General features: G+C 49.9%; 1 protein-coding gene across 2 annotated transcripts in view; it reads left to right on the top strand.

Moving 5' to 3' along the window:
- CUEDC1 (CUE domain containing 1) overlaps positions 1-19,142 on the top strand; it is a 76,045-nt gene that overhangs the window by 11,876 nt on the left and 45,027 nt on the right. The window contains exon 1 of one of the 2 annotated variants that reach the window (XM_070393508.1): positions 91-128. The exons of the other annotated variant lie outside the window; for it this stretch is intronic. The gene's annotated coding sequence lies outside the window, so the exon portion shown is untranslated. Of the gene's footprint in view, positions 1-90; positions 129-19,142 lie in introns of those variants that run through there. 2 annotated transcript variants of the gene reach the window in all.

Raw genomic sequence — 19,142 nt, 5'->3', positions numbered from 1 at the left:
TCGGCAAACTGCGGCTCGTGAACCACATGCGGCTCTTTGGCCCCTTGAGTGTGGCTCTCCCACAAAATACCACATACAGTGCGATTGAAACTTCGTGGCCCATGCGCAGAAGTTGGTTTTCGGCCTGGGTGAGTCTATTTTGAAGAAGTACTGTTGCTATTTGGCTCTGTTGACTAATGAGTTTGCCGACCACTGGGCTAATTGATATAGGGTTAAGTTCCTCCGGCATCTCATCAACGTTATAACGAAACATTGAATAAAATGACAGTGTTCTTAGAGGACCACCTATAACTCACCCGAGTAACATTTCATTTCTTTTTTATTTAACCTGTTATTCGTGAAAATTTTCAAACATACACGAAAGTAGAGAGGTTAGTATAGCAAATTCCCAGGCACCCATCCCCAAACTTCACTTCTTATGGGGAAGCTCCAGCTCCAGTGTTTCTATGGCAACAGCACAGAGCAGACATCTTTGTTTGAATTAAAGGGGACCCTTTCCCCTGGGTGCAGAGCTTGGTAAGCAGAGCATAGGCTGGATCCAGCCATTCACCCCTTTGGATGGGCACCTTGTACAGCGAACAGCCCACACAACTGTATATGGTGACTTCTTGTGCCTACAGGAGTGTATAGCGAGACACCAGTTCATGACAGACTGATGATTTCTCTGGTTGGTCCTTAACTATGGGGGGTAAGGGGAGTAAAGCTCAGTTGTTAGGGATTTTTGAGGTTAAAATAAATGAAGTGGAGGGGTGATTTCCTGAGGGGAGACTTCTGCTGCAGAGGAAGATGAGGGCAGCTGAGCTGTATCTTTTGCTATTTCTATTTCTACAGCTACTTGCTGTCTTGATGACCCCTCCTTGATGCCTTCTCTCCTCTGTTCTGTGCCCAGGGCAAGGGAAACACTTGTGTGTGGCCATGAAGCTGGCAGGAGGGGAGCTGGTCGAGCCCAGGGTGTGAAAGCCTGGTATGAATGCACTCTTGGCTGCCACCCTCCTGGAGTCGCTGGGACAAACAGTCTTTGCCTCCTGGCAGCTTACCTTTCCTCCAGGCTCAGTTCAGCCAGTGGCAGGGTGGGAGGTCGTGCATTCACACCTGTACAATGTACCTTTTAGTCCTAAAGCGGTACCTGGGAGTCATCAGATAGGGAGCTTCTTATGGGGAGGGATTGGGTCTTCTTTACTCTTGTGCTCTTGGCTGTACCCATTACAGCATCTGACATTGGTACTCTAGAAATGTTTGCTAAATGAATTTTGAACAAACAAATGTAGCATCCTGCAAACCAGAGCAATGTGCTGAAGGGCCCAGGTTGAATAATCAGTCCGCTTCAGTCAGGAGAGGCTACCAGGGGTGGGCAAACTTTTTGACTCGAGGGCCACAATAGGTTCTTAAACTGGACCGGAGGGCCGGAACAAAAGCATGGATGGAGTGTTTGTGTGAACTAATATAAATTCAAAGTAAACATCATTACATAAAAGGGTACAGTCTTTTTTTTTTTTTAGTTTTATTCATTTCAAACGGGCCGGATCCGGCCCGAGGGCCATAGTTTGCCCACGGCTGGGCTAGACGATGCTGTTAATGGTCAAATCCTAACATCCCAGTGGCTTGACACAATCTAGATTAAATTCGCACTCGTGGAAGGTCTGATGTGGGTTAGGCCGTCCTTCTCCACCTGTAGCCACACCATCTGGAATATGGGCCTTCAAGGTTACCACAAGAGGGGAAGAGAGAGATGAAGGCAGCCCCTGGCTTTTGACTGTCTTGGCAAGGAACTAACAGCTGTCACTTCCATTTCATTGGCCAGAACTAGTCATATGGCTCCAACCTAACTGCAAGGGAGACTGGGAAATATAGCGGGGCGGGCAAAGGGCTATCTTCATGGAGAGGGTTTTGTATTTCTGTCCCTGGCTTTAGTCTTTCGGAGTACCTCTGACCTAATCATTGATCCTCAGTTACCACCTTTTCACACTTACAGGAAGGGAACACCTGCACTTCCTTTAACCAGGGGAAGCCGACCTGGGATGGCACTGAAGGAGAGCCACATAGCAGGGGTTATGCTCTCCTTTATGACATGTTGGCCATGTGACATTCATGTAGTCCCTTCACCTCTGTGAGCCTCTTTCCTCAGCTATAAAAAGAGGATCATAATCCAACCCATCTTTTAGTTCAGATTCAACTGATTGCAAGTAACAGAAACCAACTTGAGCTATTTGAAGCCACAGGGGAATGGAAGAATCAAGGGCAGAAATATGGCTGACCTCCTAAGTGCCTAGAGCCAGAGAGTGCCGCTGCTTCTGTCCACGTGTGCCGGATAGCATGGTGATCAGCTTCCAGCTATACCTGCCTCATTCCAGACTGAGTGTATCTCAGAACGTTGATTCAAATTCCTGGGGAAAGAACCTGATTGGCCCATTTGTGTGAGCGGTCTCCCGCTGGTCCAATCAACAGTATCCTGGAGGACAGCACCTCTGAGGCTTGGGGCGGAGGGGGGGGGGGGGGGGCTTCCCTGTGAATGGGGCTGCAGGCAGTCCTCAAAAAGGTGCCAAGCTTACCTAGAGTCACTACTATACTATCTGCAAGAAAGCTTTGAGAACTGTAAAGTGCTGCATAAATGCGAGCTGGTGTGGTGGTATGGCGTTTCTTGTTATGAATCTTGGAGGTTGCACTGCCCTGAAGGGGGTTGGGAGATATTCTAATGCTGTGTGAGAGAATTTCAAAGTCTTGGTGGAGGCAGGGGAGCTGTTTGTTGGAAGGTCATGGAGCAGGGATCTGAGAGAGAGGAAAGGGGGAGCTGGACCAGCATGGAGCATTGCCAGTGGTCAAGCTAGGTTTACAGGCCATTAGACCATTATGGTGCAAAACAGAGAGTACCTAGAGTCTGCTCTCACGTGGGCACATATGGATGCTTCTGTAGTTGAAACTGCGTGATATGAAAAGGATGTTAGCCCTGATTATGGCACTTTGATCCCTGTCCAACTGGCTGCCCCAGCTGGCTGTGAATATGGGCAAGTCACTCTACCTCTCTGTGCTTAGTTAGTTCTGCTCTTTGAAGATTCTGTGTGTGCAGCATGTGCATATGTCCATGTAATATGGGGATTGAGGCATGGAGTCTGGAATTAGACAGCTGGGCCTGAGACCTTGTTCTTCACTTGCTAGGTGAATGACCTGGGGAAATTTCTTAACTTCCTTGAGTCTCGGTTTCCTCACTTGTGAAACGCGGGTATTTGTAGTACCTACCTCATATGGTTATTGTGAGGATTACATGAAAGGAGTGCTCAATAAAATATCAACTAATTGGTCATCAGATTATTAATAAAAGGCAAAGCCGGCCAATTACAGGGCCCTACGGCTGTGTGTGCCCAGGCCCCATAAGAGTTAGAATGAACACGAGGGCTGGATAGGGGTGGGTGGTGGTGCAAGAAGAGGCCTGAGAGAGGCTAGGAGGCCAGAGGTGGGGGAGACTGCTGACAGAGGCAAGTCTAGCAGGCTGTCCTGGGGTCTTTCTATTCATTCAGTTCTGCCAGCACTAAGAGGTGCAACCTGGTGCAGACAGAGCCCCTGGAGTGCCTGGGCCCCCTCCTCTCCCTCCCCACCCCTGCTTCCTAGCCACCGTGGGTGGGGCCCAGCAATTTGTTGAAACCGGATGACTGTAGAAATCTAGAAGTTTAGTGGCTCCTTCACTTTGGTCCTGGGCTAAAACCAGGTCCAGGTTTGGGATTCAAGTACTTTCCGTTGTGAAACTGCAGAGCCTGGAGAGTTAAAAAATAAATGAAGGAACCTTCCTGACCACAGAGCAATTTGAGGGCTGAATTATTTAGAGGCTCGGCTGCCTCTGGCTTCTGGGGAAGGGACAATGGAAGAATGCGGGACTGGCGAGGGTTGAAGTTCCCGGGCCAGGGAGACGCTGTCAGGCCTGGTCCTCTGCCTTTGTCCTTGGGCCACAAGGTGGTGGCTGCCCGCAGCCCTAGGACGGCTCCTCCTGCCCTCCCTCCACCGCTGAGGTCTCACTGGCCCTGCTTGGCTCCCGGATGAGGCGATAATGAATTACATAAATAAGTCATCGCCATTAGCAGCCGGAGGGGTCGGAGGACAAGGGGGCAGGGCAGCGGGAGGCGGGTGCAGCCGGCTGGGCCACCTCTCCCCAGCCCACAGGCAGCAGGCAGGCCAAGGCGCTGGCCCTTTTCAGGGGAGCCGCTTGGATTGTCTGGGAGGAGCTTTCATCCTCCGTGGTTCCCTTCAGGATTCTGTTTTCAGCCGAGGACTTGATGAAAATCAGCATTTCCAGCAATACAGTATACAGATGATGGATTATAGAGCTGTCCACCTGAAACCTATATAATTTTATTAACCAATGTCACCCCAATAAATTCAATAAATAAAATTTAAAAATAAAATAAAGGACATAATAAAAAAAGAAAATCAGCATTTTTAGCAGCCGTGGGGGCTCAGGAAAGGGGTGTTGGGAGCAGTAGGGCCCCCTAGAAGGAGGTCAGGGCGAGTTCCTGGCCTGAGGCCTGCTCTGGGCTGCTAAGGTGGCCCGTGGCCATGGCAACCCCAGCCCTGGGTTGGGGTAAACACAGCTTTCAAAGGGGGCCTTGTTCCCTGTGGGAGCCCTTCAGTGCCAGCCTGCTGGGGCTTTCAAATCTGGGGAGAGAGGGGCGGGGGGCAGTGGGGAGGGGCGGGCCTGTGTGAGGAAATGCCACTCCGGGTTCCCCTACTCTCCCCTGCCTCCGCACGCTTCCTGGAGGCCCCGTTTCCAAAGCTCTAGCTTCTGGAGCATGAAAAGAAGAGTAAGCACCAGGAATGTGTTCAGTCTCTAGGCAACCGGGTGTGTGTATGTGTGTAACAGAGGGAGGGGAGGAAGCTTGGAAAAACTCTCTATCCCGCGGGTCACCTCAGAATGGAAGGCCTCAGCGCCCTCGACAGATTTTAACAAGCTGGCCAGGGCCACCTGAAGCCGATCACTAAGGCTTGCTCATCCTGTTGGCAATGAAGATCAAGCAAGTAAAATCTCAGAAAAAAACTCTCAATCATTCACTGAATGTAATGTAGCCACATTGGCAATTTGCATTCTTACACGTTAGCCAGTGAATTTTAGTGAGGAAGCTGACCTGGGAGCTTGAATCGCCTCGGCTGTCTTTGGGGGAGCGTGGTCCCTGGATTCCCCTCCCATCTTTGAGCTGACTCAAGTATAAACCTCAGGAAGGATGGCATGGCCACTCTCTCTCTGAGCACTTAGATCACTCAGAAGGTATTTGCTCTGTGTTTGTTCCTGAATGAGTGAGCGCTGAGTGTGTTTCCACTTCTTAGGGAAGATGATAGAGATTAATAACCAGCTCTTCCCCCTTGAAATTGCATTCCTCTTTGTCTTTGTCTGGAGAGGTGGCCGGTGGGGGCAGCCTCAGGTGTGGGGAGGAGCCGAGGCGGGACACAGGCCTGACTACATCTGGTAACACTGGCCAGGCCCTTCTCAGTCAGCTCTCCAGATCCTCCTGGGGATTTGTAAGGGAGGTGTGGGAAAAGATCCTAGACTTTCGGGCTCCGAATGGAGCTGATTCTCAAATCGCTGTCAGCTTGACGGGACCAGCAGCGTTCCGTCTGGTAGACGGGAGTTTCTACCGCTGCTGCTGACCCCCAGCCTCACGCCTGCTGGAAACTTGCGTATACAGAGCTGGCACCCTGGCCACTCGACAGCTTCCTCCCACCCAAGGCAGAGCCTGAAGGGGGTCACCAGGACCCAAAGTAGGTGGCTACATTTTGTTCCCTCCACCTCCTCTGGAAGTTTGGAAGTTTGTAAATTCTTCCTTGTCATCTGCTGTTGAATTGGGGCTATTTTAAAAAGTGGCTTCTTCATCTGACGTAGGGGTGAAGGAGGCTCACTCACTTTCCAAACTTTCCTGATTAGCATGAAACAGGAGGAACCTCCTGGAGCACTGCCTGGAACTTTGTGGAGAGAGGAAGGAAAGAAGCTATAGCTCATGCTTCTGGGGTGACCCAGCCAACACATTAAAGGAACATTAAGGGCTTCTAAAGCGACAGACATTCTTGTTTACTTATGGCATTTAGACCAGAATCAGAATGTGTGTGGGGCCCAGGCAGGGTGAGTTTTACAAGCTCCCCAGGTATTTCTCAGGTGCAGCCAGGGTTGTGGGCCATCCCGCTAGCGCAGTGCTCCCCAAACGGGGATGATTTTGTCCCCCTGGAGACACTGGCAGTGTCTGGAGACATTTTTGGTTGTCACAGCTGAGCATGGTGGTGCTACGGGCATTTTTTGGGTAGAGGCCAAGGATGATGCTAAACATCTTCCAATAGACAACACACCCCCAAGACAGAGAATTATCAGGCCCTGAATGTTGAGAAACCCTGCTTTAGAGCCTGGAGATTTGTTTTAAACACAATTCTGGGAGAGGGAAGGACCTGGTTGGGTGAGAGAAGCTAGTGGACTCACCATGTAGGGAAATAGCACATGGTGGGGTTCAGAGGTAGGAGCATGTGATTTGGTTTTTTGCACAGGAGAAAGGGTTGTGGTTTCATGGGAGTCATCTGAGATACGGAGGAGGTTCTCAGCCGGGTGCTCCCTGGAGGTGGGCTGGCATCCCGTCAAGCCCCTCTGACTGTGCTTGCTGTCTGTGTATGTCAGGAACCCGCAGGCCTTTCTTCGCCTTGTGTGACTCAAGTGAAGGAGCCCCTGTCAAGTACCACCCACTTCAAACGCCCATTCTCACCCTGGGGCCGACTTTCCCTGAGTCAGTGCCTATGTGCACTCACTTGCCCTTGGGCTCCAGGAATAGGCAGTGCCCTTTGCCTTAGTTAACAGCTCTCTGGCCTCTTCTATCATGTTTTCCCTGCTTCTCAGAGGAGGGCGAGGAAAGGGCCCTGGGCTTATGAGTCCAGGCTGTATGCCCACTTCCTGATGGTGCCTGGCAGGTGGCACTTGCTCCATAAATGAATGGCTGAGTGAACCCCCTGAATGAACAGGAGCTTTTACTGGGAATTGCCTCTTTATTACGTACATAGTCCTTCAGTCCTTGTGCTAATAAGTTAGGAGAGACTGAGATGGGTAATAAGGAGGAAGGTCAAGAATGTCCAGGGAATAGGACAGGTAACCTGAGGGTTCCCCGAGGGAAGCAGGGACTGTCCCCTTAGGAGGTGAGCTGCCCGGGGCCCTTTCTGGCTGCGGGAATGGCCACCAAGGGGCCGTTTATGCCCTCCTGGAGTGACCCACATTACGCGCCTTCCTCAGAGGTTTCTAGCGCTTAGTTAGATTTTTTTTAGCACTCCTTTATTAAGAGGTAAGAAGTGCAGAGCTAACACGTGTGTGCGGTAATCCTCCCAGGGCATCACTGTCCAAGGTCCCGCTGCAGTCTGGCGCGAGCAGTCAAGGCCGGTGCACAGAACATCGCTGCTCCTTGGGTCTGGCTGTAGGTAGATTCCTCTGAGTGTTTGCAAAGGCTTCTGAGCTGCTCTTCTCGGCCTTCTGTCAAGCCCTTGGGACAGAAGGGGCTTCAGTTTCTTCACCTCAGGAAAAAAGGGCCCTTGGGTATCCCAGGCTCAGGCTGGAGTGGGGAAAGGTGTGTTGCAAGGCCTTCCGCCGTCCTCACAGCCAGTCCCGAGTGGTGAGCGTGCTCTTGGGCCCTTTGCTGGGCTCTGGCAGGCCTTGGCAGGCGGAGTTTCTGGCCTCATCTGCCCCAGTGCCTTTGTCCAATTAGAGCCTTGCTCCTCGTAGTCTGATCCCAGACCAGCCATACTGACCTCACCGGGTTAGAAATGGGTCTCGGGCCCATGGCAGCCTGCATCTTAACAAAATCCCCGGTGGTTTGTGTGCACATTCTAGTCTGAGAAGCTCTGGGCTAGAAAACTGCAAGCTGGAGGCCTCGTCTGAGTGTCACGTAGGCCCCCGTCTCTGCAGAATCCTTCTCAAACCGCCTGAAGTGATGGAAGGACAGGTCGTTGTTGCTTTGCATTCACTGGGGATGAATTTTCTTTTTTTTTTTTTTTTTTTTTTTTTTTTTAAACATTCTTTTTTTTTTTTTATTTTTTTTTTTTTATATTTTATTGATTTTTTACAGAGAGGAAGGGAGAGAGATAGAGAGTTAGAAACATCGATGAGAGAGAAACATCGACCAGCTGCCTCCTGCACATCTCCCACTGGGGATGTGCCCGCAACCCAGGTACATGCCCTTGACCGGAATCGAACCCGGGACCCTTGAGTAGGGATGAATTTTCATACGTGGTCCCAGTGCGCATGAGCAGCCTGCACAAGGGTGACAGTGACTGAGCTGGCCTGCGCATACCCCGTGCGAAGAGGAAGCCAGTCCGTGACCACGTGCTCAGATGCCATAGCAATGTCAAGTTGCTAGAAGAGTTCTACATCTGTCCTTCGCCTTTCTGTACCCGAAGGACCCATAACCGATGCTGTGTGGATGGTCCGTGAACCCGCTCTTTGTGGCTGTGATCTAGAACCCCATCTTTTGGGATCAGGTAGACCTGGGCTTGAAGCCTGGCTCTGTCGCTTACTTGCCGTGTGTTCTTGGGCAGCTGCTTAACTTCTCCGAGCCTTCATTTTGTCATCTGGAAGTCGGAGATGACAATGCCCCTACCTCCTAGCTGAGATGAGGATTTTGAGATAAGCGTGGGTACAGCACGGAGCCCAGCGCACAGAGTGCGCGCTCGACAATCCGGCTGTCAGATGCGGGCGGCAGCACCGTCGCTATTGTTTGCTGTCTTGGAGCCTCTGAAAATGAGGACGGTGGCCCCAGTTAAAGGATACCTTTGTTTTAAGACAGACAGTGGTCTTTAAAAATGTGGCAAATTCGTTTGGAAGAGAAACTTTCCCACCCTGCTAATTGCTGATCATTTGGGGTCTGGTAAAGAACGTCTCGCTATGTGGATCCCAGCAAAATCCAGGATCAGAATTGGGACAGTGTTGGAACTTGTTTTTAAGTGATGCAGAGAAGTAATGAACACTGTGTAGGAAATCCCTTTGATCCTGTAGGGCCCAGCTGTTAACCCTTTCCCTCCCCTCCCCCACAGTGTATCTACTGGTATAACCCCCCTGCACACCCCCCCCGCATCCTCTCGCCCAAGCAGGCTGGGTGGGTTTTTAGTGCCAAGTTGTCAAATTCTAAACTTCCAGCACATCCTCCCTTTCTGGAGAAATTCAGGCTGCCTGCCCTCTTGGCTGTTTCTTCAAAGCAAGGAGGTGAAGTGAAACAATAGAGGACTCCAATCAGAAGGTCTGTGTTCTAGAGTCAACCTGGCAAACCTTATTGGGCCATGGTTCTTAGCCTCCTTTGGGGTCCCAGACCCCTTTGATAACCAAAAGAGAACTTGGACATCCCCCTCGCGCACCCTGAAAAGTGCATGCACATACAAACTCATCAAACCGTGCGTTTTATCTTGGGGGAGGGGCAGTCCATGGACCTTATGAAAACCTCAAGGACCGCTGGCTCCGACCTCCTGTCAGGTTGTAAGCTCCAGCAGGCTGCGTCTGGTGCCCTAGAACACCTGAGCGACCCTCAGCGTGGTAGGGAGTCAATGCACAGGGTTTGGAGTCGGGATGCCAGGGCTCTGAGTCAGCCCTCTGCTGTTTGCTAGCTTGCTGACCTTGGGTAGGTACTTACCTAAGCCTCACTCTCCCCATCGACAAAGTGAGGATAAGAACAGTACCTACCTCATTGGGGTCGTTGTGAGATTTGATGAAGTTATATTTGTCAGATGCTTGCGTCGCATTATTATTGTTTAGCCTTCAGAAAGCCCATCGCCCCCTGAGAATGTGAGGCTTTCCTTTAGGTCTGGGCGGGGTGGGGGTGGGGGTGGGGGGGAGCGGACCCCTTGGCCATCCCTCTGGGAAATCTGGAGCTTGGAGAGCTGTGGAGCAAGACTCTTAGGAGCCCTCTGGTTCCAGCTGCTCCTGTTCAGTAATTTCCATGTGCTGTTGTTGGTTTTGGCTCCCGGCGTGGAGATGCCTGCCTCGGGAGCTTCTCTGAAACTAGACGCCCAACCCATCGCCCGTGGGGAGGAGGGAAATGAAAAACAGAGAAGCAGGGTGGTTTTTTTCTCTCCTTAATTAACTCTGGCTCTTTTGCTCCTCGGGCTTTCTGGTTCTCTGCAACCCCAGCAATTAGTGGGCGTGTTAACTGGGGTCAGGGCAGTGGCAGGGCTTCAGGGAACTCCTGGGGACAGTGCCCAGAAGGAAGTGCCACTCCCTCGCCGCCCTGGCCCTCCTGCCCCTCGCTGCCCCCTTTTAGCTGAGCTGCCTGGAAACCCCAGTTACAGCCGCACGCACGGGCTCAGCTGTGGTGTGAGAACTGCGAGGAGTTAAAGGATTCCAAACATTGGCCCCCACCGGGCCCTTAATTACATTAAGGCACAAAGCGGCAGTGCGGGCGGCTGCTCAGTGCAGTGCCCGGTCTGTCCTGGGGAACAATTGCCCGCCTGTTCTCGAGGCCTGTTTTCCCCCAGCTGCGCCTCCCTTTCATCTCGGCCTCTTTCTCAGGGATGTGGCTCATTCCCAGGAGGGTGGAATCTCTGTTCTAACCTTCTTACTTCTTCCCTGGTTTCGCTGGTTTTGTTTACTCCTTTTTTCCCCTTTCCTTCCTGAGCTGTTCCTCTCCCCTGGTTTGAGAGGCCCCGTGTGGCCCGCAGCCTCTGAGTCCCATTTCATATGTTGCTGAGGCAGCCCTAGCCAATCCCGTTTTAGAGTGGATCAGTGGATGGTTTGGAAAAAAAAAAATTCATGTGCTCATCTGATCTTGCTTCTCATTTGCATGTTGTCATGAAAGAGCAGCAAAGTGCTCCCACTTTATAATGACACCCCACTAATCATAATGACACCCCACTAATCATAGTGACACCTTCCGTTTGTTTAGAATTGGATCGTTTGTAGGACTCTCCCGTACATTTTTCTGCAGGCGTTTTTCATGCAGTCGCTAGGATCGGTACCACCGGTACCTCAGAAGAGCGAAGGACTTGCCCCAGACCTCCAGCCAGGAGCCACAGAACAGGGACAAGACCCCGTCTGACTCCCAGCCCTTCCCGCCTCCTGGGCTTCATGAGTGGGCCTTTTTCGGTCCTCCCCAGTGTCTCAGCAGAAATGCCAGCAGCAGGAGGACATTCGAGAGGGGCCCCGTCAGTGATGGCGAACTTGAGCTCTTTGCCCCGGGCCCCGAGTGAGGGACCCTGAGAACTTGCATTTTTAGTCGCTCTGTCTGACTCTCCCCTTGCCCAGCTTCAAGGGACGAGGACCTCACTCCCCCCGCCATCCCCGCTTTAGTGTTGAACTATTCCAGATGCTTAGGTCTTCAGAGTTTCCAGAGAAGGAAATTTCTTGTCCTCTCCACATTCCAGTGTCTCCAGCCTGGCACAGGACACAGGCCTCCTAACCATATGCTGCAGACGTCTCTGTAAGCAGGACTTGTGGAAGCTGCTTGGCGGACCTGGGCTTCCCTGCCCAGCTCGGGGAGGCGCAGGCCTGTAGCCCCAACCAGACTCCTGCCTCACGCCTCTGGGCCAGCCACAGGCAGCCACGCACAGGCAGCTGGGCGACTGCTGGGCCCCAGGGAGGATCCTTGCCTGCAGTACCAGGCCTTGTTCAGGCGGAGCAGCCTCTGTAATTAGTTTTCTTTCAGAGACAGCTGGTGCAGTTCCTTCCTTTTTAAACCCTCTTCCTTCTTCACATTTGCACATGGCTTAGGGACCTGCCATTCTCCCTCTCACTGACATTCCCAAGTGGTCCCGGAGCCTCATATGGTGAAGCTTGTCTCTTTTATATCCTTGTGCTGGGGGGAGAGGGGGCCAGTGGGCAGGAATCCTCATCTGCTTGAGGTCTCTGAGGGACATTGGACTCCACCATGGCAGCTGTCTTCTGTCTCTGCCTGGGGCAGAGCCCCTGACTGGGCTGTTTCACTTTGGCGTCTTCCCCCCAAATCCTTTAGAGCACTTTCAGGGCTCGTGGGATTTTTATGTTCCCAGCCCCTTGGGAAGGGTTCCCCACTGGCTTGCTTGTCCGAAGGCCTCTGGATGCAGCTGTGTCTGTTCCCATTGCTGTGGGCCGCCTGGGGTGGGGGTGGGGTGGATGCCATCACAGCAGGTCTTCACCCCAACTTCTCATACATGCTGAGTTCAGTCAGAATGTGTTAACCTTGAACATGTAGTTTACATGTTCATTAAAGAAAAATGAAATTTTTTCCAACACCAAATGACCATTCTGATCATTTAAAAACTGCCACTGATAGCATTTGGTTGTATTTCCTTCTGTTCTTTCTTTAGGTGCATAGATTTAAAAAAAAAATAGTTGTGACCTTACTGATTATGTCCCTTTGTGTATAGCTTTTTCATGTAATGCTGCATAAGTAGCATTTTTAATGAAATCGTATGGTTTTAAAGCCTTATTTTAAATGGCTGTATACTATTTCGTCCAATGAAATATTGGCTTATAGTGTACCATTGCTTACCTGAGCGTTTCCCTATCGTTGGCCACCCCCTCCCCAACTCGTCTTTAAGTCTTAGGACTTTGTGGAGCATGACAGTCAGGAGCCATTTATTTGGGTTCTCTTGGTATTAAGTTAATCCAGACTAGGGCCTCTGCCAAAGCCAATGTCTTGGCAAGAAGGGGCCTGGCTATGGGGTAGGTCTGGGGCTTCTTAGCTTGGCATCTTCATTCTTCAGGTCCGTAGTCCTGAACGTGAGGCACTCACTCAGAGTGGCCTTTGGTTGCTTCAAGAAGCTTCTTGTGGCTTATGCAGGGGTGAGGCGGTGGGATGCCGGTTCAGGTTCGCTCTCAGGGCCCATGGATGCATTGGTTGAACCTCATTTTCAGCCTCGGGCCTGGCATGGTGACCCAGTTGCCAGGAACATACTGCTGTGACCCAGTTTGGTCTCCTTCCTTGAGCTGTTGGGCTTTCGGAGTCCCTCTATCCCACAGACAGAGCCTTCCCCCAAAGGCTCCTGGGTATTCACGCTGGAGTCATCAAGTGCTTTTCACCCTTTCTCAGCGGGACTGGGGCCTGCAGTGACCTGGACTGCTAGGAACTGCCTGGGGCCAGAGCTTTGCGAAGAGTCAGGAGAGACACCATTCTTTTCCCCAGTGTCTCTTCATTACACGTCTAACGATGATAATGACGAATAACCAGTATAATGATCATAAGCATGTTCCTTTGTTCTTGGAGACCCAAAGCCACTTTGAGTCCTTTTGATTTATCCTCTTTTTCCTTTCTTCCTGGCCCTAGTGAAAGGGTAAATTGAGGCAGCGAGAGATTTAAGAGTTTTGAGCGGCAATGTAAGGAATTGGGAAGGATTGGCCAAGTTTGGGTTCCAATCCTGGCTCTGTCCTCTGTAAGTTCCGTTGTCACTTACCCACTGAGCCTCCGTTTTCTCATCTATCCAATAAAAACAATACTGCCCGACTCGCAAAGTTGATGTGAGGAACAAATGAGAATATTTCTGTAAATTCCCTGGCACCCAGTAGGCACCCAGTCAGTGTTGTTTTGTGATGTGATGCAGGGTCACAGAATGGGCCAACCTCAGAGCCAGAAGGGACTTGCCCGCCCAGCCCCCTCCCTGCTCACGTTTCCTGGAGTCCCTTCAACCGTGCACTTACCTAGCCAGCTCCAGGCAGGAAGCCTTCCTGCTTGGCTGATCAGAGGAGTCTGACTGACGAGGGTTGCTATTGTTTTCAGCTCCTTTTGGCTGGGACGTCCTGCCAAGTGGGGCCCTGTTCTCCTACACCCGCTGCTCATCCAAGTGAAAGTAACGAAGGCCCTTTCCTTCTGGCTTTCCCTTGGACGGTGTTGAGAAGGCAACTCCACGTGAATGCAGGGTGTGGTGTTGTGATTAATTTGCTAGCGAGTCTTTGTGGCCATACTTGTCTGCAGGCTCTTGTGAGAACGCAAGACGCCAACGGGAAGCCAAGGAGAGAGTCATCTGGGGACAGGCTTTGGTTCTGGGTCCTTGTGCCCCAGGCTGAGGTCATATAGTTGCCTGTCTGCTTCCAGGAACCTGGCTAGACAGAGCTAGCCTTTGAGACTGTCTTTATAAGAATCTTATAAACTTTCCAGCCCTCTGCCCAAGACCTGGAGTTTTTGGGTGCCGTTCCTCCTGAGGTCATGGACCAGCTGCATGGGCCTCCCCTGGGAACTCGTTGGAAATGCAGCATCTTGGGCCTCACACCAAGCCTATTGAGTCAGATCTTGGATTTTAGCAAGATCCTTCGGAGACTTGTATGCATGTTAGAGGCTGAGAAGCACTGATGTAGAGCACAGTTCTCAGCCAGAGGCCCACATTAGAATCACCTAGAGAGCTGTTGAAAGTGTACTTGACGCCACCGCCAGGCAGGGACAGTGTAAGGAAAGCAAAATGCAGCCAGAATGCAGCTGCAGGAGCGGGGTCTTTCTTTGGCCCACTGACGGTCCTGAGGCCTGAAAAGTTGATTTCAGGGAGAGGAAGAGAGAGGGAAAGAGGGATAGAAACATCAATGATGAGAGAATATCATCGATTGGCTGCCTCCTGTATGCCCCCTACTAGGGATCGAGCCCGCAACCCTGGCATGTGCCCTGACCAGGAATCGAACCGTGACCTCCTGGTTCGTGGGCTAACGCTCAACCACTGAGCCACACCAACCAGGCTGAAATACAATATTTTTAAAAAGCAAATTCAACTGTGTATAAAATAGAACCTCATAGCTAAACCGTGTTTATCCAGCAGTGCAAGAATTTGTCAATGTAATTTCCTATCTTTACAGGTTAAAAGAACAATAAGCATGTCAGTACACGTAGAAATAGAAAACGTTGATATCATGATAAAAAACATCTTACACTAAGAATTGATAGGATTTAAAAATATATGCCACAGTAAGGTGGGTGATAGCTAATAGGTATGGGTTTTATTTTTTGAGGGGATGAAACTCTTCTAAAATTGACTGTGGAAATGATTACACATATCTGAATATGAATGTGCTAGAAACCATTGATGTATACACTTTAAATGACTGAATTGTATGACATGTGAATTATATCTCAATAAAAACAGTTATTTTACAAAGAAAAAAAAACGTACGGATTCCCTAGGTCCCACTCTAGATCACTGAATCGGAATCACTGAGGATAAGGTCTGGGCATTAGTATTAAAAAAAAAAAGAAAAACCTTTCCTAGGTGAATCTAATGTGTATCTGGATTTAGACTCTTATCTTTGGGCTGGATGGTCCCGAATGAGGATAATCATGATGGTAATAGTTGCTGTTTGGGCTCCTACTCGGCACAAAGGGCTTTATTCTTATCTAGAATCTTCTTTCCAAACCTGAAAGGTGGTACGGCTCTCAAGGTCTTACATGTCAGCAGTGGGGCTGGAACTGTCTGCCCTGAGGCGTCTGTAACTAAAGCTTATAGTGGTTTAGAAGGGCCTGGTTCTCCTTGGAAAATCTGGCAGGGGATCCTTTCCTGGCTCAGTTTCAAGGTTTTAGGATCATTGAGTGTGACAGCAGCTTTTATTTTATTTTTTATCCTCACCCAAGGATATGTTTAAGGATTTTTAGAGAGAGGAAGGGAGCTAGAGAGAAAGACAGAGCGAGAGAGACATCGATTGGTTGCCTGCCATACCTGTTCCAAATAGGTATGTGCCCTGACCAGGAATAGAACCCACAACCTTTTTGGTATGTGGGATGATGCTCCAACCAACTGAGTCACCCAGCCAGGGTCACAGTGGCTTTTAGTCCCCAGATTCCTATGTCTCCTAGAATGAAGAGACAGAGGAGCAAGGTCAGTGACAGACAAGTTGCAAACAAATTGCAGAGCAATCTACCGTATTTCCAAAGGTCATAGAGACCTGACCCGGCTCTATTTATTTGGAACTAGCTATGTGAGGTTGAGCAAGTCACTATATTTCTCTGTACCCAAGCTCCACACTCCCCAGAGGAGCAAGGGGTGACTCTTCCTGCTCTTTCCAGTTCTGCACATCTGAACTGTAAGATAAAAGTGGGGAAACTAAGGCATTGGCCAGAAGCAAGCCAAACAGTGAACCCCAAGTCTTTTGTGCTAAGAGCAGCTGGGAGGCCGCGCTGGGGTGGCTGCCGTAGAGTCATAGAAAGCACAGCAGAGTGCAGCAGCTGGGCCCAGCCAGGAAGTCCACAGAACCCTGAAACCACCTCTTGGGAGTTGGGAGCCTGCAGAGAAAGCCAGTGACAAGCGCAGAGAAAATGGGCCAGACAGAGAAATAGCCCTTTCTTTTCCTGTTTTGAACCACGTCCAAACCTAACTTCTAAGTTCGAATAAGGATTTGAAAATCAGCCTGAGGCTCACAGAATCTAAATCCAGGTTGCTTTGTATATCTTCCTTATAAAGTCATGGACTATCTGTGTTTAGGGAATGGAATGAGTGAGGGAGAATGTTTCACTGCTTTTTTTTCATCGCTTTTCTTTTTAAGAAAACACTTGGCCCTTGCGTTGCACAGCACCTTGCAGTTCACAGGGGCCTTTAATGCACTGCTCTGTATGGTCAGGCCCTGCACCGACGCTATGGGGCTGGAAGGGTGTGTGGAGTGACCCCTGTTTTATAGCAGAGGAAACACAGGCACGCACATGCTAAGTGAGAGCCTTGAGGTCCCTCAGAAAATTAGGGCAGAGCCTGAACTTGAATCTGAGTCTTTTAAAAATATTTTTTATTGATTTCAGAGAGGAAGGAAGAGTGAGAGAGAGAGAGAGAGAAACATCAATGATGAGAGAGAATCATTGATTGGCTGCCTCCTGCACACCCCCTACTGGGGATCAAGCCCACAACCTGGGCATGTGCCTTGACCAGGAACTGAACTGTGATCTCTTGGTTCATAGGTCGACACTCAACCATTGAGCCACATCAACTGGGCTAATCTGGGTCTTCTGACTCGAAGCACAGCATTCTCTTTGTGTCCTCAACCCTTCCCTGTTAACTCCCTCGCTAGACCTTGCAGGGCTTTGTCAATAGCTTTGGATAGATGTGGCTCGTTAAGTACAATCAATTTCCAGTGACCTGTACCTGCATTTTAAAACATGCTTTCCTTTTTAATTATATAACCAACAACCAACGGCATCATTTGTATTTATTAAAGATTTCAAATAATACAAGTAGAAAGCCCCTTTGACCACCCCCTCTCTCCATCCCACTCCACTTAGAGGTAACTGCAGGTGACAGCTCAGTGTGAATCTTCCGAGCCCTTTTAACAAAATGCATTCCGTGTGTGTGACTGATGGATTATTATAATCCCCAACCATCTTGCTCGCTTTAATTGCCAGCTGTGTGTGTGCGTGGAGAAAGCAAACATTCTAATATCTCCTTCAGCAAGATAAAACCAGGATGGTAAACCAGCCACACAGGTGGCTTAGGGCGGTGACCCTCCAACTTGGATGTGCGTGGGAATCACCCGTGGATGTTGCTAAAATGCAGATTCCGATTCAGTAGGTTGGAGTGGGTCCTAGGACACTGCCTTTCTAATAAGGTTGCCATTACTGCAGATGCTGCCTGCAGGCCATGCCCTGAGTAGGAGGATTTAGAGATGGGCTTTGGACTCAAACAGACCCCTGGGCTTTTTGTTGCTAGCAGACTGAGCTGGGCAAGTACGAACATTTTCTATCCTGGTAAATCAGGGATAAGAATGACACCTTACCCGTAGGATTGTTGTGAGAACAAATGAGCTGGGGTCTGTGAAGCATTTAGACTGGTGCCTGGCATGTAGTGAAGGCTCAATAAATATCAGTTATTAGCTTCATCTAGAAAAAAGATACCATAAAGTGGTCCAGGCCCAACAGAAAACGCTCGCTGGTTAGCTCTTCTTTGGCGCTATCTGTGCTGATGCACGTCTCCATTATTCATTTAATGTCGTCATCCTCAGGGTTTTTAATATGCCTTCTATGGTATCATTCCCTTTTACTTGTGGGGAAACTGAGGCTCAGGGAGTTTGGGTGACTTAGTCAGACCCACACAGCTAAGAAGGAGCAGAAACAAACTGACACCAGGTTCCAGGTCTAGTGCTTGTCACAGGCACTGCGGCTGCCTTCTCCTGAGAACATGTCTGTGGCCCTGTGGGTCTGTCATGGCGTGGAAGCTACAACCTCTGAGCGTGGCTCCAGGGAAGTGATGCAACAGGTTTCAAACATTTTTTTGCTCCCACACCTGTCAAAAGAATTTCGAATAACTGTATCCTCTTACACATTTTAAAATTCACATATAAAAATTTTTATCATAATTTTAAGTAGGACGTATTTGCAGGCTTACTATATGTCATATTCTTGCATAAAGTATATTTTAGTCCCAGCCTTCGAATGGCAAACTCAGCCCATGTAGTTATGGAATCTGCCTGCCCGTCCTAATTCCTCATTGGCAAAGCTGGACCTCGTTGTTAGAGCCATCAGCTAAATCATACTTTGGGTCAGAAAAAGTCAAACCTACCCCTTTTTTTTGATTCCAGCAAATGTGTTAAATAGGTGTCCTTGTGGCAGCTTCCTTGCTTCCTAATTTCAATCCTAAAATAAACAGATCGGTAGATAAGATAGATAAGGCCCCCTTCTCCATGTCCACTCCCACCCCCTCCTCCCGGGAGTGCTGCGGGAGTGCTGCGTTCTTCAGTTGTCTCTTTGTTTGGTGGCTTTTACACTCAGGGCAGAGCATGAAGGGACAGTGGGATGGCTAGGGATGGGCCTCTCCTTTGGAAGGATTTAGGAGGGCCATTGTGAAAGGGGATCTGGTAGTTCTGACCAGTTTGGCTCAGTGGATAGAGCATCAGCCTGCGAACTGAAGGGTCCCAGGTTCGATTTCGGTCAAGGGCATGTGCCTTGGTTGCGGGCTTATCCCCAGTGGGGGTGTGCAGGAGGCAGGTGATCGATGTTTGTCTCTCATCAATGTTTCTAACTCTCTATCCCTCTCCCTTCCTCTCTGTGGAAAATCAATAAAATATATTTAAAGAAAAGAAAGAAAGGGGAACTGGTAGACCAGATGGTTCCCAGCATCTCAATTTAAGGAAGGACTCCATGTGGAAGTGGAGGTTTTGGAAATTGATTTCCTAAAAGCCAACCATGTCAGACACCCCAGAAAGTTCCCAGGTTTCCCCAATGTACCCCGGTGGGAAGACCATTGAACCAGGTGCCTCCTGGAGATGCCACCAGGGTTTTTGCTCATGTCTC

Source organism: Myotis yumanensis, unplaced genomic scaffold, assembly GCF_028538775.1.
Source record: "Myotis yumanensis isolate MYYU_CA2020_CCGP unplaced genomic scaffold, mMyoYum1.0.hap1 SCAF_16, whole genome shotgun sequence".
Taxonomy (NCBI): domain Eukaryota; kingdom Metazoa; phylum Chordata; class Mammalia; order Chiroptera; family Vespertilionidae; genus Myotis; species Myotis yumanensis.
Note: the sequence above shows the minus strand (reverse complement) of the source record. Positions and strands in the feature narration are given on the sequence as shown.